Below are 16,210 nucleotides of genomic sequence, written 5' to 3'. Positions count from 1 at the left end.
GAACAAAAACATACTTAAGATTTAAAAGCCTTAAGTATTGTTAAAAATCTGCTCTATATCAGAGCTTACTCGCATTGAAAAAAATGATATCAAGTGCCATTTAGAAGCCTGGAGGACCACTCCGACTGCGATATGCGATAAATCTTCCGGACTCGACATAACAATGAGATGCAACCCTATAAATATGTAATTTCCGGATGAATTGAAAATTTGCAAAAGGCATGCCACTCCACTTCCACATCATTCCTCACAATTTCACAATCACAAAAGGATTTTGGTAATTTCCATTGTCCTCCACTCCAAACACCCGATTTCGATATTAAAATCATCGCATCACAAACTTCTGATACCCAAACCACTGATATAATAGTATCACAATCACATATCAGGAAAAAACATTGAGAAATGTTTACGATTACTGTTTGAAAGGTTTTTGTGATATGATCTATTAATGGAATAATAAATTATCATGTGAAGCCATGATTTTGGTTATTAAGGACTTGTAACAGTATTTATGATTTAAATCCCCAAGGTGATTTGATGGTCTGTATGTAGATATTTTAGATTTTTTGCATTTAAACTATATTCGCCATCATTTCAAACCTTGTATGTTCAATGCTCCTACATTTCAAACATGTTGTTCTTCATTCCTCTGTGTTTCCAATTGTAGGCTAATCCTGAAAAGTAGTAGTGTAGTAGAATGACCAAAGCAAAGAAAGGAAAGAAAACCATGGAAGCTTCGCAACCCACACCTCTTGTTTCTGAAGTAACAAAAATGCCCCTGCTTTTCTCGGCACTACATGCATGATAGAAAATGGATCATCCTCATGGGAATCTATGTATCAATTGCTTGAAAGTGAAGGACCCAAGGTAATTCAGAGAGTGGTAACATCAGATCCTACTTCATCTTCTGAAGCCTCCAACAATGAAGTCACGACCTATTTTCTTCACAAGATCATTGCTCGACCCAAGATCCTTCCTTATACCGATATGGTGAAATGGATAATTTAGAACATCAATATCATTGATAGGATGTGCTTGACTTCAAGAAAAATAATCATCGGGTCTTTTACAACTTAAGATTTGAAGAAAATGTACCATATATCTGACCCACATAAGGTATATGGCAAATATTTCCTCGAACAATTTGCAAGCGGGAATAAGGTGGAAGCAGATCCAATTAGATGATGGAGACCCTATCCAAAAAAACACAAACATGAAAGCTCAGGTATGTACTCCTCATCTTCTCTCACCTCTCCCTATAGTTATGTCACAACTATAATGTGTAGGCTATTCGAGTATCCTAATACAACGAAATTTGCAGTTGAATGCATTCTTCTTATTGAGGAAACATCATATTATTATATAATGGATTGGGGCAATATCCTTTCAAATAATATTGCCTCCCAAATCCGAGAATATAGACAAAATCGGTATGTTACTACCAGAGTAGTTCCACCATTCTTTATGAGCACATATATCATGGATGCAGTCTGTTTCACTTCAGAATTCCCAATTAGGGGATGTAAATGGACCATTCGAGACCCCACTCATATCCATGTATATCATAAAATCTTGTGGGAGTCTAATTTCCACGCCCATTTTTATAATATTTTCCAGAGAGTCATTCTACCAATACACCAAGTCATTTTTGATAAAAGAGCCCCAAGACTGTCTGAAGAGGTGCTTTGGGGTGAACTATTTACCTATGTTAGGGTCTATGGAAGTTTTTCATCTCCTCATGTTCTCCCATTATATGTCCCTAATAAATTATTGGCTAGGGATATTGCCTATGAAATTGTAGCGGATGGATTGACAAAAACCCTAAATGAAGCCAATAAATATTTATGGCTTTTATTCCCTATCCAATGTGGGGTATATTCTCTACATGATTTCAAGCATGCTTTGCTTTAAATTGATAACATAAAATGTTTAAATCTTGCTAATGTGCATGGAAGATAGTTTGACTTAAGCAAAGTAGCAAAAATTATTATTGCTCAAGTAAAAACAGGCAATTCAGTCATGAAGGTGATGACTATGATGACCTATTTGTGTATACCAAGATATTTTCACAAGCACAACTCCTGGCTACATTGAAACTTAATCTAGAAAAACTAGCACAATTTAAAAAATACAGGGAAGAAAGACTGCAGAATATCCCTTTGGAATGTTGATCATTTCTCAACCAATTTCCCAAGAAGAGAAGAATTTAGAGAAAAATTCAAAGCAGAATTCAAGACAGAATTCAGAATAGGACTCAGAGCAGGTTTCTAAAGATATTAAATTGGATGATAAATCTATAGAAATCCATTTTGATAAAACACCCTTCAATAATGAACTGTATGAAGCCTGGAAACAATTTGATTAACAATTAAAAGGACAACAAGGGGTAGAGAATACTGAGATGGAGAAAACAATCAACACACCCCAGAACACTGGAAAACGATCATTTACTGATAGGGCTTATGATAAATTTGTTAGTACAGATGAAATTGAAATCATCTCGACATTCCCTTCATTTGAAATTATCCTTAAAGTGGAAGAAACCCCCCTCTCGACATCCTTTAAAGTCCCAAACATCAGTTTGTGGTAAAAATATAGAGGAAAAGGAGAAGAATGGAGCAATCATCAGTAATCATTCCCAATGATATACCAATGGACATAGTGTGGAAGGATACACAAACTGATCCTTCAGAGAATTTAACGAAGTTGTCACAGTTTGTAGGTAATTATGCATCTGCCACGATTGATAAAGAAACAAAAGTTCGACAACTAATTAGGGAAAAGGAAGAAAGGATTCAACAGTTCGAAAAACAGTTGGTAGAGGAAAAAAAAAGTATTTATTAACAAGTAAAGACACAACTGTCTCAACTCCAACACAACTTTGATAAATTAATGCTCCAACATTAGGCAGAGGTCACTACTAAGGGTACTCAAATCCAGCAGCTCCATTTTTCACTTGATCAACTGAAGGACAATCCTAAAGTGGAAGACTTTATAAAGGAACCATTGGAGATAAACACCCTGTTATTGTAGCAAAAAGCGATATTCTGTCAAAAGTTATCAATCATCAATCCACTATAAAGTGGAAGACTTTATAAAGGAACCATTGGAGATAAACACCCTGTTATTGTAGCAAAAAGCGATATTCTGTCAAAAGTTATCAATCATCAATCCACTATGTGTCAAAAGTGATTCACTGATGAATCAATAATTTGATATGAGGGGGAATTTCGATGACATTGATGATAAAATCTCAGGATTTATAACACGGCAGGATACACTAGAAGCCAAAGCAGGAGACCTTCTTAGAATAGAGGAATCTTACAAGGAAATCCTCTTTACTGATTGGGACATTCAGTTGAAACAGGAAGAAAGACCTATCTCCAAGGAAAACGATGTTTCCAAGAACATCATTGAAACTATCAATGATAACCTTCATAATGACAACCTGATTCAAGAATGCCCACATGGTAATCTTCCTGATACTAAAGCTCTAAAAAGGAAACGACAAGAAATTTCGAAAGAAAAGGAAGAAGCAATTAACAAGTTGACAAAACTTGACCGGGAAATATATTGGAAATATCTTGTGAAGCCACATAGTTAGAGGCTAATGCTTTGTTGCCTTGTTGAATCATCCCCTCATATGCTTCTATACACTTTCAGATGCAGTGTACACCAAACAACTACACATGAGGAAAGGTCATCCTCCTGAAGTTAAGCCAAAGTTAGATATTTATGAGCTCAAGCAACGAAGGAAGAATAAACACAATTACATTCATGATATCGTCATTTCAACAACTTCTCTTTCTGTCTTATTATTTCTTATTTTAAGGAGAGTTGTTTCAACATCCTCAACACTTTTTATGTGTTTTTCTATTTTTACATTTTAGTTTTGTTATATAAATCCTTTCATGTCTACAAAGAAAGGGTCCCCAAATTTTATAAGGAAAGGCTTTGGAAGCTTGCACTTCTGTACTTTCAAGCTGATCTTAGTGGAATGATTGGATTAGGGTCCTGAAGTTTTGTAGAGAAGGATTTGAGAGCTTGCACTTTTGTATGCTTGAAACCATCTTAATGAGAAAGATTGGAACAAAACTATTTCTTTCATGAGTAGAGTAACATACATTGAGTACTTGTATCATTGTATTTCTATTTTGTTTATGAATTGATATTCATTCCTCTTTATATGCATATTTTCTAGCGCTATTCTGCATTAATTCGCTTTTGAACATGCTAGAATTGTCATCTTAATGCATATATAAGCGATTTGTTAAGTTATTTGATTGTGATACGAGTTTCATCAATTATTTTGATTAATTATTTAATCAAAATAATTATCTTAAATGATTTTCATTTCTGCAAGTGTTTGATTAATCTTTATTATCATGCACTAAGGACAATTATTTTAGATCGCAAAAACATAAATAACCCTAGTTAATGGATATATTAATAAATATATTTCACTTTATAATCACTTCCATTTATCACCTAGATTCGGTTCTAAGCACTCTACCTCCATTCTATCACATTTTATTGGGAAATTGGTCCCACTATATCTATTCGGAGCCACTATTCCAAACAGAAAAATGACAATATTCAGGTCCTCAACCAGGTGGTTATCCCCAATGTTGTTGCATCGATTTTCAAGGCATCAACATTTTTGGTGCTAGAAGGAGGGCCTCCAAATATGAATGGAAAAAAGAACTGAATCTAAATTCAAAATCCATTCCAAGAGTCACTCCCCCTCAATTTCACCCCCAACTTCTAGATCTTCATCCAAAACTCCTATTTCTAGATCAAAAGTTGAGAAATCACCTCCTAAATATCCTAGCACATTTCCTGAAGTACATTGTTCATATTATAATCCAGAATCACATGAAGTCCAGAATTAATAAAGAAATTGGGAGAAATTTCTATTTCGGCAGAAAACTCTATACCATCTTAAGCTTCTGAAGGAAGTGTAACCTCTACATTACAACCCACTCATATTTTATCTCGTTCTCAAATAGAGAAGCTTGGCGTTCCTCCATTTGAGTTTCCTCTTCCTTCTTTCTAGAGAAAGACTAATAAATCTGAGTTAGAAACATCTACTAGTGAGATTTTGTCAAACTCACCTCCATAAACTCCTTCATTCCCTGCAATCAATCAGGTTAATACCCCTTCTTCTGAAAGTACTCATGCGAGTTCATATAGCACCAAAACACAACCCACTTCTTCTTCCACACAATCACCCTAAACATGCAGCTCTTCCCAAACTCCAATGGTGGTTGGATTACAATAAAATCCACCCCAACCACCAATTAGACCATGGGCCAATCCTGGAGCTGTGAAAATGTTAACACCTCTCCATCCTCTACCTAAACACCCTGAAAGATGGCTACCAGAATTTAATCCTGATGATGGATTACCTGCTGAAGAGCATCTCCACAATTATATGTTATCCATTAATCTTAATGGAGTAGTTGAAGAAGACTGTGTAATAAGATTGTTTCCCTGCACTCTTCAAGGATCAACAGGTTCATGATATTTTTCATTACCACCAGGTTCTATTACTAATTGGGACATGTTTGAAGAAAAATTCTTAACTAAATTCGGTGATGACTGCACAACTGCGTCCCTTGTTAATGATATTTCTAATTTAAAAGAAAAATTAGGTGAAAAGATCAAAGATTTTAATTCGATATTTAATAAATTGCTAAAAAAAATCCCAATTACATCAAGCCCTGATGATGATGTACAAATCGAATGGTATATTTCCTCTCTTCCTTCGAATATAGTGATTTTTGTCCATATAGCCATTAAGGCTTCTTTATTAGAAAACATGAAAGAAGTGTTGTCTGTAGAAAAGAGAATAATTGCATTAGAAAAGAATACTACCTAGGAAGAAAGAAAGACGAAAAAGGTTACATTTAAGGATGAACCAAAGAAGAAATACCCTAAGGATCCCTGTTGAGCTCCAAAACTGACTTTCCCTTAGCAACTTTTCTCATCCTTCTTTTTTTTCCATGAAAAATCCATCCTTATCATCAAAAACCATTATACATTGCCTCAAGGAGTATATTTAAGTGATTTACATGTTATACTTTTATGTTTACTATTTGAATAAGTTTTTGTCTTTTAGCTACGGAACGCAACCACATTCTATAGCTAATTGGCTGTTCTGCAACTACTTTCACAATTTTGTTCATTAGTCTTTAAGTTCTTAGTTAAAACTGATCAACGCCATTTCTGTCTTGTCATTTTATTTTTATTTTAGTAACTCATGTTATAAGTGAATGTTTCTAAAAGCCCTTTCAGTTGATGGTTCATCTTAAAACTAAGTGGTGAAATATTTAATTTATGAATGAGATTTTCTCTGCATTTTTATGTTTACTTTCTCTTAGAACAATGAAGTATTGAGTTCCTCAAAATGCTATCACAAGGAGGTTTTTCTCCCAAAATTGTGTAGCAGAGTGACAAAGAATTTCAATTAGTTTTCCATAGTAGATTAGTTACAAATTCATTTTCAATCATGCTTTCTTAGAAAAATGAGGTATGGAGTTCCTCAAAACGCTATCACAAGGAGGTTGTTCTCCCAAAATTTTGAGCAAAATGAAAAAGCATTTCATTTAGTTGCAAATTCATTTTCAGTCTTAGCATTTTATTTAGCTTTGTTGCAATTTCATTTTCAGTTTTTCATTAAGTTTTGATTTTGTCATAGACTAATCAGTAGTTGTAATCTCACTTTCAGTATTTCATTTCAGTTATGTTTTCATAATAGATAGTTGCAATTTCACTGTTAAGTCCTTTTTAAGTTCATGATTTGGAACAATAATAAGATTAGGAAGAGAACTTTGTTTTCATTTTCTTGTTTAAAAATTTACTTCCAAATTTGGCTTAAAGCACTTTTAGCTTTCATTTCATTTCTTTAGAATCTTAGCAGCAATAGATTTAAGATTTTGCTAAATACATTGCAGAACATTAGGAATTAAAGGATGGAACCCCCAAAACAACAAAAAAATAAAAAACAGTGAGGTAAGAAGGGTCATCTAGCACATATAGTGCACTACACTTCATCAGTTTACGATACCCGGATTGATAATTTATGTAAAGAAATTTAGGACACTAAATTGACCAAACATTTTGGCACTGTTGCCGGGGAAGTGTAACTAGGTAACCTTATCTCTTACATTCATAAAAAAAAAAAACAAAAACGACAAAACAAAACAATGACATGCATAGAGAAAGAGACTCTAGGGGTAGATTTGTAGCTAGGGGCAGAAGTTTGATTCCTACAACTCCACCTACTCCACCAAGAGTTAGAAAAGACACACCTCCCTCACAAAATCAGCCACAAAATCAATAGCCACAACTTTCAAATCAAAACCCTTAACTTTCATTACCATTTCCACAACAATCTCCACAACAAGGTCAAAATCATCAACTCTTACTTCCATTTCAACAAAAACCAAATCAGTTACCTGCCCAACCATTACCAAACCCCAATAATAAAAACCCTCAGAATGCTTACATGGTAGAAGGACAACAATTTCCAACTTACATGATTACTCCTATAGATCTTAATGATGTTCAAATTAAATCTGGTAGGATATTAGAAAAGGAAATACCTTCTATAGTTATTCAAGAACAAGACACTTCTGAGGAGGATTCTATGCAAGTAAATAAAAGTTTTGAGGGAAGATCCCTCCAAAACAAAAACAAAAAGAAACAATAAACACAACTCCTATAATTGAGCAACCAGCGTCTACTTCTACACCTCCTTTTCCTGAGAGATTACAAATTGATAGAGGGGTAGAAAAACAGACCTTGTTGCCCAATTATTATTTTCTAGATGAATTGAAGAATGTTTGTATCAAAATTCCTTTGCTACAAGCCATTAGAGAAATTCCTATTTTAGCCAAGACAATAAAGGAGTTGAGCATAAAAAGATTAGGAAGAAAACTGAGAGAAACAAAAAGACTTCACCTGGTAGGAAAGATAGCAGACATGATGATGGGAAAGATTTCCATGTAGAAATATGTGGATCCAGGAAGTCTAATTGTCAAGACACTTAAATGGGATTGAAATTCCAAATAGATTGATTGACTTAGGGGCAGCAATAAACATTATGAGTAGACAAACTATGGAGCAGCTTAAACTTCCTAACCTTCTTTACACACCTACTTTACTGCAACTTGCAGATAGATCAGTAATCAAACCAGATGGTGTGCTAGAAGATATTTCAGTCTCCTTAGATTCTTGGGAATATCCTATTGATTTCATGATTTTAACTCCCAAGAATAATCTAGGAGGACACCCACTCATATTAGGAAGACCTTGGTTGGCCACAGCTAATGCTTTTATTAGTTGTAGATCTGGTGAAATGTATAATTTTGATGGTAATTCAACAGAGAAATTTACTTTGTATCCTCCAACAAAAGCAATAACAGAAATAGATGACAAGGAATGGATTAATGATGAAGATGATATTCAACCTCTCTTTACTATATTAGAAATTAGTGAAGATAGTCAAATTTTGAACACATTGGAAAATTTTGAAACATCTTCAAAATATGATCATGCACAATTTCAAGAAATATATAATATTGAATACTTGTCATCTAGGCAGATGTCTCTCCATTCTATGGAAGAGTTTGGTAGCGCTACAATTGAAATTTTTCCAGGTAGGACATTGAACATAAACAAAAAATTGGAGAAACTACAACAAGAAGAGCTAACCAAAATATTACAAAAACATTCTGCTGCATTTGAATGGGAGTATATCGACATGAAAGGCATTGATCCTAAGACTTGCATTCATCATATCTATATTGAGGAAAAAAGTAGACCAATCAGACAACCTCAAAGAAGAATGAATCCAAATCTTAGGGAAATTGTGAAAGAAGAGCTCCAAAAATTACTCAATGTAAACTTCATTTACCCAATTTCAGATAGCCAATGGGTTTCTCCATTGGTAATTGTGCCTAAAATGAATGGTAAATGGAGGGTGTGCATTGACTACCGAGAATTGAATAAAGGAACCTTGAATGATCACTTTCCTTTGCCCTTTATAGATCAAGTGTTAGATACATTAGCAGGTAAAAAGTATTTCTCATTCTTGGATGGTTTTAATGGTTATATTCAAATTCAAGTAGCACCTGAGGATCAGGATAAAACCACATTTACTTGTCCATGGGGAACTTTTTCCTATTGAGTGCTTCCTTTTGGATTATGTAATGCACTTGCAACATTCCAAAGAGTAGTACTAGGAATTTTTTCTGATCTAATACATGATTGTGTAGAGGTATATATGGATGATTTTACAGTCTATGGTAACACATTTGAAGAAGATTTGGAGAATTTGGAAAGATCCCTTAAAAGATGTAAAGAAACAAACCTTTCACTAAGCCATGAAAAATGCTTTATGATGTTTACAAAAGGTATTGTTTTAGGACATCACATTTCGGGAGAAGGGATTAAAGTTGACAAGTCTAAAGTTGAAGTTATCTCTAAGTTGTCAATTCCAAATTGCCAAAAGGATGTTAGAAGTTTTCTAGGATTTATAGGATATTATAGAAGATTTATAGAAAATTTCACTAAATAGCATCTCCACTCTTCAAATTTCTTACAAAAGATTGTGAATTCAAGTGGAATCTTAATTGCCAACTAGCATTTGAAACCTTGAAAGCAAAAATATCTGAAGCACCTATCTTGAGAGGACCAAATTGGAAAATTCCTTTCCATATTTCTACAGATACTTCATATACAGCCTTGGGAGCTGTATTGGGACAAAAGGATTTGATTCCTTATGCCATTTACTATACAAGTACAAATTTGACTCCCACTGAGTTGAATTATACCGTGACTGAAAAAGAATTCTTAGCTATTGTTCATGCAATTAACAAGTTTGGACACTATATAACAGGCTGTTGGAAATAATGAGAAGGGGGGTGAATCAGTATTTCTTTTTCCCATTATTGTTTCACCACTTAAAACATATATATTCAGAACACAAGATGAATAGCAAGAATAAATGCTTTTATTAACATAAACTGTGCAGTAAAATAGATACAAAATATAGATGGTTACAATCAGTTGCCAAGCTCCAACTTGGACTTGGTGAGGCTCCAACCTCCAGAGCACCGACTCTATTTTTCCAAGACACCAATCTTGGACTTAGGAGCACCAACTCCCAAAGACTTCAATCCTTCCATACTTCTGAGGCACTAGTCCCAAGGACTCCAATCCTTCTTACATATCAAGATTCATTTGATAGTGTTGTTCTACCCTCAGAACTCTTTTTGATTGAGTTCGATCTATTTACAACTTCTTTGTAGTCTCCAAACTACAGTATCAATGACAACCATGTCTTCTCTTGAAGGAGTTTTTACAAGTCTTCCTACCATTCACACAGAGTCTCCAATAGTTGACCTCTGATCATATCTCCACACTGCTTTAGCGAGTCCACTACAATTGCACTAAAAATCTGCATAAGAACCTGCTTTCAGTTCAAGCATATGTTCTAATTTCACGGTGAATGTTTCAGCAAGACTGCTTCTCTGCTGGCAACTTCTACCCTTTGACTGTCTGTTGTCCTGTTAGCCCTGTGGCCCTCTTTCTGTTCTGCTGGATCCTCTCACTGCCTCTGTCTCCTCCAGCTTATTTTCCACAGCGTTCAACAACCTTCAACAACATTCACAGCTGTTGCTTCTGCTATCTCACATTCTGATTTTTCGCAACAACCAACAACATACGCAGTCCTCTGTTTTTGCTGCTTTTATGCATTCCATGCCTCTGTCCATTTGTTTCCTCTTTCTCGCTGGCTCTGTGGCTTCCTTTCTCCGTAGGCTCTTCATCTTCCTCAACGCTCGCTTATCTTGTCAGTTACCTCCTCGTTTGCTTGCTTCTTCAGCTTCCTGAATTTACGTTTCCTCTGTCTTATCCGACCATTCCAATATTCACGGGACATGTTCAGGAGAAAGAGAGGCTGCATACACATAGAATACTTATTACATTTAACGGACCTGCTACGTCCTATCGCTGATTCTCGTCTTCTGAGCTATCGGGAGCATTCCTTAATGCATCTCTGTCTCCAAGCCCCACGCAAGCAATATATACAAGTATTTAATTACATAGAGAATGTGATACAAATATTCCAAAAGACTAAGGGGCAACAGCAATGGATTTAAATAAGGCCCACAAGGGATCTTTGACCCACAATCACCTCTCTTAAATATCGGGACCGAAAACCCTTTTAAACTGGCAAATCAGCTCTTTAATCCCTTTTGGGACCCAAGGCTTTCGTTACTATTGAAAACAACGTTTTCTATGCCTTTTAATGCATATATGGGGTTATATACACAAATCAGGATCTAACCGATCAAACGATCATGATCCAATTGCGGTATCGACGGTCAACAATGCGGGCTTCCAACTATCGGCGCTTTCCACAGTCTCGATGCGATATTGCTATCGCTATCAACAGTTCGCAATGTCCCTTTTTAATATATATATGTGTTCTGCTCCGATGGCCTGATGCGATGCCAATCGGCGTTTGCCAGTCGTAGTGGTTGGATGTCGCCTCCCGTAAGCGATGCAATATCCGCCGGACTGGATATCACTTCAAAGAAACCTTTATAATTCTTCGTTTCCGCTTTTCTTTGTAACGTGATGCAATATGGGAACACCACATAGGCCCGATGTGATGGGGTTACATAGATGCGATAACATATTAAATTATATTGCACTGGTGTAGTCGGGTTCGTATGCATATCGCTATCGGCGCTTCTCGTTGGACAACCCTCTGTGTAGCATTGCGATGGGCGGATGCGATAAAAATTCAACCATAACACAATCTCGCATCGGGTCCATGTACATTATCGCAATTAGAGGTTTCGGGGTGACACTTAATAAAGCTTGCCAATATGATTTCTCCGATATTATATATTGCTCCGCCTCCGATAGTGTTTATTGCATGCAAATATATATTGTTCCATTGTTTTGTTTCTTTGTTTATATATATATATATATATATATATATATTTCTCCGCTTATGAATCTTACTCTTGCCCTATGTGATATGCGATAGCTCTACCCCTCTGATAGAGTATTCCTTTGGCACTGTTGCTCTGATAGCTATGATTGCTGCGTCCCATGGATATATGGCTCCTGATAGGCTCTCGATAGCTGTGTGCTCCTCTTCATTGACATATATATGGCATATATATATATGTATGGCTCCGCTGGTGGTAAATGCATCCATTGCTCCTTCGATGGCTCCTCTTGGTCTGATATGCTCTATTTGCTCCTCTTCTTTGGAATATCTATGGCACATATATATATATATATATATATATGCTCTGTTCTGCTTGCTCTGTTTTCTCCTCTAGCTCCGCTAACTCTGTTTTGGCATATATATATATATAGATAGATATATATATATATGCTCTGTTCTACTTGCTCTGTTTTCTCCTCTAGCTCCGCTAACTCTGTTTTGGCATATATATATAGATATATATATATATATATATATATATATATATATATATATATATATATATATATATATATATATATATAGATATATATCTATATATATATATATATATATATATATATATGTGTGTGTGTGTGTGTGTGTGTGTGTGTGTGTGTGTGGCTACTCCTGTAGGTTCTTCGTGGGCATGTATTACATGCAGCACTCTTCCGATATGGCTCCGATGGTGGTGCTTCATGCTCTGTTAGCTCCTCTCATCTCCATCTACTCCTCTAGCTTGGCAGTGTCTTTCAAAGACCTCCTTGCATATATGGTTCCTCTTATCTCTTCATGGATTTGCTCGGCTTCCCCTTGGCTTCATGTCATCCTCTAGTATCCAGAATATTTCCATATTGACATCAATCACAAACTAGGTCAACAATATCCCCCTTTGTTATTGATGGCAATATTCTTCTTCTCTCCCCCTTTGACATCAATGGCAAAGGAGTGCTCTGGGACTCCCCCTATCAAACTGCTTTTGTTCTTCATGAATGGTAGATCTTCACGGGTCGGTGACTCCCCCTGTCATAGTGCTCTTCTTCATTTTACTCAAGATAGAAGGATTGATGTTTTATCATCAATTTGCACATTATTCCCTCTTCATGTCTCAAAACTGCTTTATCATGGCTTCAACAATGCTTAAGGATGCCCTACTTTAATGCTTTTATTTAGATTGCAAATGGCCATACACCAAGTGTCCAAGTCCAGGCTTTTATGCTTCAATCCATATTGATGTCTCCATAGGTAGAATTGAGAGACCTTCATAGTTCGAATCGAGGGAAAATTCCCCTGAGATTGTCTTTCTTGCTATCTTTCTCCAGATCTGAGTTCCTTTGTGTCTCTGTGCTTCCCCTTAAGTTACTACCATCTAGTATTCAATCGTCATTGAATTTTGGACAAAAATGTGAAGGGTTGTGCCTTACTGTTGCTATATTTCTTAAGTGATCTGTATCAGCTTAAGTTATGCTTGACTGCACAACATTCTCCTTCCTATGAGCCATCTTTTTCTTGTGTTCTTGTACATATCTTTGCAGATTCAGATATCCAATCTGTGACTGTCCTTTAAATTTATTCTGCTGATTTGCTTCTACTGATTTGCATCTTCATGCAATGCTTCAGTTTTGTTATATGCTGCCAGCTGCTCTTACTTCAAACTCCATTCCAAATGTATCTGTTTGTTTGAAGACTCCCTCTATTAGTGTCCAAAATTTATCTGTTCTCACATTAAATCCCTGAGTTAAGACATAAACTTCTGTGATAATAGCACCATGGTTGTTTGCCCTATTTCTTTAACAACCGTCCAAAGAATGGTTACAGGATCATATGCTTCAATGGAGTGCTCCTGAGACATGATCTTCATCAAGGAATGATTGTTAATATAGTTCAACAAGGATTTCATCAGGACCCTTTTCACTAATAGCTTTTGCAATAGTGATCAAGACTTACAGGCTCCCCCTAACTGTATGCATCATCTCTTTTGGGTAGAGTCTACTCATAAAATGCTTAGATTGGAAAAATTCAGGCCAATGACATATGTTGTTGGTTGAAGAACTTAAGGGACTTTCAGATTGTATTTCCTTCCTTCTACACACTTGTGTAGCTTTCTTCTTTTGCATGGTTTTAGCTTGTGTAAGAGCCCAGGTTAAGTTACAATCATGTGCCATATGACTAATGTTATGACACTTGAAGCATTCTACATTGTTCATGAATAAGAATTCATGATTTCTTCTTGCAAAATTGTTTCTAGTAGATTGTTGGGGACTATAGCATCTATCTCTATGAGATGGTTGGGGACCATAACATCTATCTTTATGATATGCTTTACAGTCTTTTTCCATGTGACCAAAGTTTGAACAAGAATAACAATAACCAAAAAATGAACTTTGGTACCTGGGAGATGGAGGTTTCCTTGATGTACTTCTGAAGCCTTTCTGCCTTCAGATCCTTTGATGATAACCATTGCCTCTCGCCTCTTTGACATCATCTACATTTCTTCTTGCAGCTGGTTTTCTTCTTGGAGCAGGATTTCTTTTATTGTAGCCTTGATTTTTCTCCTTGCCTTTGCTGGAACTGGGAGCATCACCATTTCTTTTTGCCTTCTTCACATCTCTTTTGTTTAAAGCATTTTCATTCTTGTTTGAGGAGTTCACCTACATATTCGAGTCCTGATTTATCAGATGGACATCTGTGATAGCTGAGCATGTCATCCAAGGCTTGAGAGCTCTTCAAGATTTTGTTCATCCCTTCAACCTTTGTTCTGAGGAAGACAATCTCTTTTTCCAATCTTTCACACTCATTGTTCTTCTTTGCAAGTTGTTCCTCAGTTTCTTCCTTGCTACAAGTAGCTTCATTTGCTACTATTTTAAGGGAGATGATATCTGACTTCATTTTGAAGATTTCTTCATCCTTTGCTTTCAGTTGACAGATCATGGTGTTTCTTTCCTTTCCTGCTTCATCAACTTGTCCTTCTATGACTTCCAATGCTTCCACGGTATTTTCAGCTCCTTGTGCTTGTTTCCTTGCTTCTTGTAGTTGAGACTTGAGAGAGGAGACCTTTACCTTGTACTGACCAATCTCTTCTTCAAGTTTGTTCAAGCTCCTGTGCCTTTGTTCAAGTTGGCTTGACAAGATATCTTCTTGCTTCTTTGCTTTATCCAATTGATTTGTCATGGATATGAATTCTTCATGATGCTTTCTTTTGCTCTAATGATATTCCTTCTTAAGCTTGGCAAGCTCTTCATCCATTTCTTGTACTTGAAGCTTGATGAGGTCAAATTTCTTCCTTGTTTGATCTTGGTTACCAACTGGAGCTATCTTCTTAAGTGCCTCATTTTCATTTTTCAAATTGTTAATCTCTTCCATGGAAGTCATAAGTTGAGCGAGGAGTTCTTCTACAAAGTCTTTTTCATTCTCTTCATCTTCTAGGTCTGTTTTAGCCTTGATGTCATCATTCTCATGTTCAACTTCTATGATGGGTTCTAGATTTCCATCATCTTCTTGACCGATGGTCATGGTCAATGCTCCTTTTGAGTGAAGGTCATGAAGTTTATCCCATATACCCTTTGCTGATGAACATTTTCCTAAATTGTACTTTACAGAATTAGGGAGCCCATTCAAGATTGCCTTCATTGCTTTTGCATTGTAATTCTTGGATTCTCTATCCATCCTGCTATCATCAATCACTGATTTCCAGATTTCAATGCCTTGAGTCTGTAAGAAATTCCTCATTCTTGATTCCCATATATTAAAGTTCCCATTGAGCCTTGGAGCCTCTTCAAATTGATTGTCTTCTATTTTAGTAGTGGAGGGAGACACATTCTTATGAGGATTGGAGACTTTCTTCCTTGACTTCGCCATTTGTGTTCTAAGGTTCAACCTTCAAGCTATTAAGCTTTGAATGAAGGTACCTGCTCTGATACCAATTGTTGGAAATACTAAGAGGGGGGTGAATCAGTATTTCTTTTTCCCACTATTGTTTCACCAGTTAAAACATATATATTCAGAACATAAGATGAACATCAAGAATAAATGCTTCTATTAACATAAACTGTGCAGTAAAATAGATACAAAATATAGATGGTTACAATCAGTTGCCAAGCTCCAACCTCCAGAGCACCGACTCTATTTTTCCAAGACACCAATCTTGGACTTAGGAGCACCAACTCCCAAAGACTTCAATCCTTCCATACTTCT

This window comes from Pinus tabuliformis, chromosome X, assembly GCF_031772625.1.
Source record: "Pinus tabuliformis cultivar Carrire ecotype Pingquan chromosome X, CPIR1, whole genome shotgun sequence".
Taxonomy (NCBI): Eukaryota; Viridiplantae; Streptophyta; class Pinopsida; order Pinales; family Pinaceae; genus Pinus; species Pinus tabuliformis.
The sequence above is the reverse complement of the archived record's forward strand: the minus strand, read 5'-3'. Positions refer to the sequence as shown.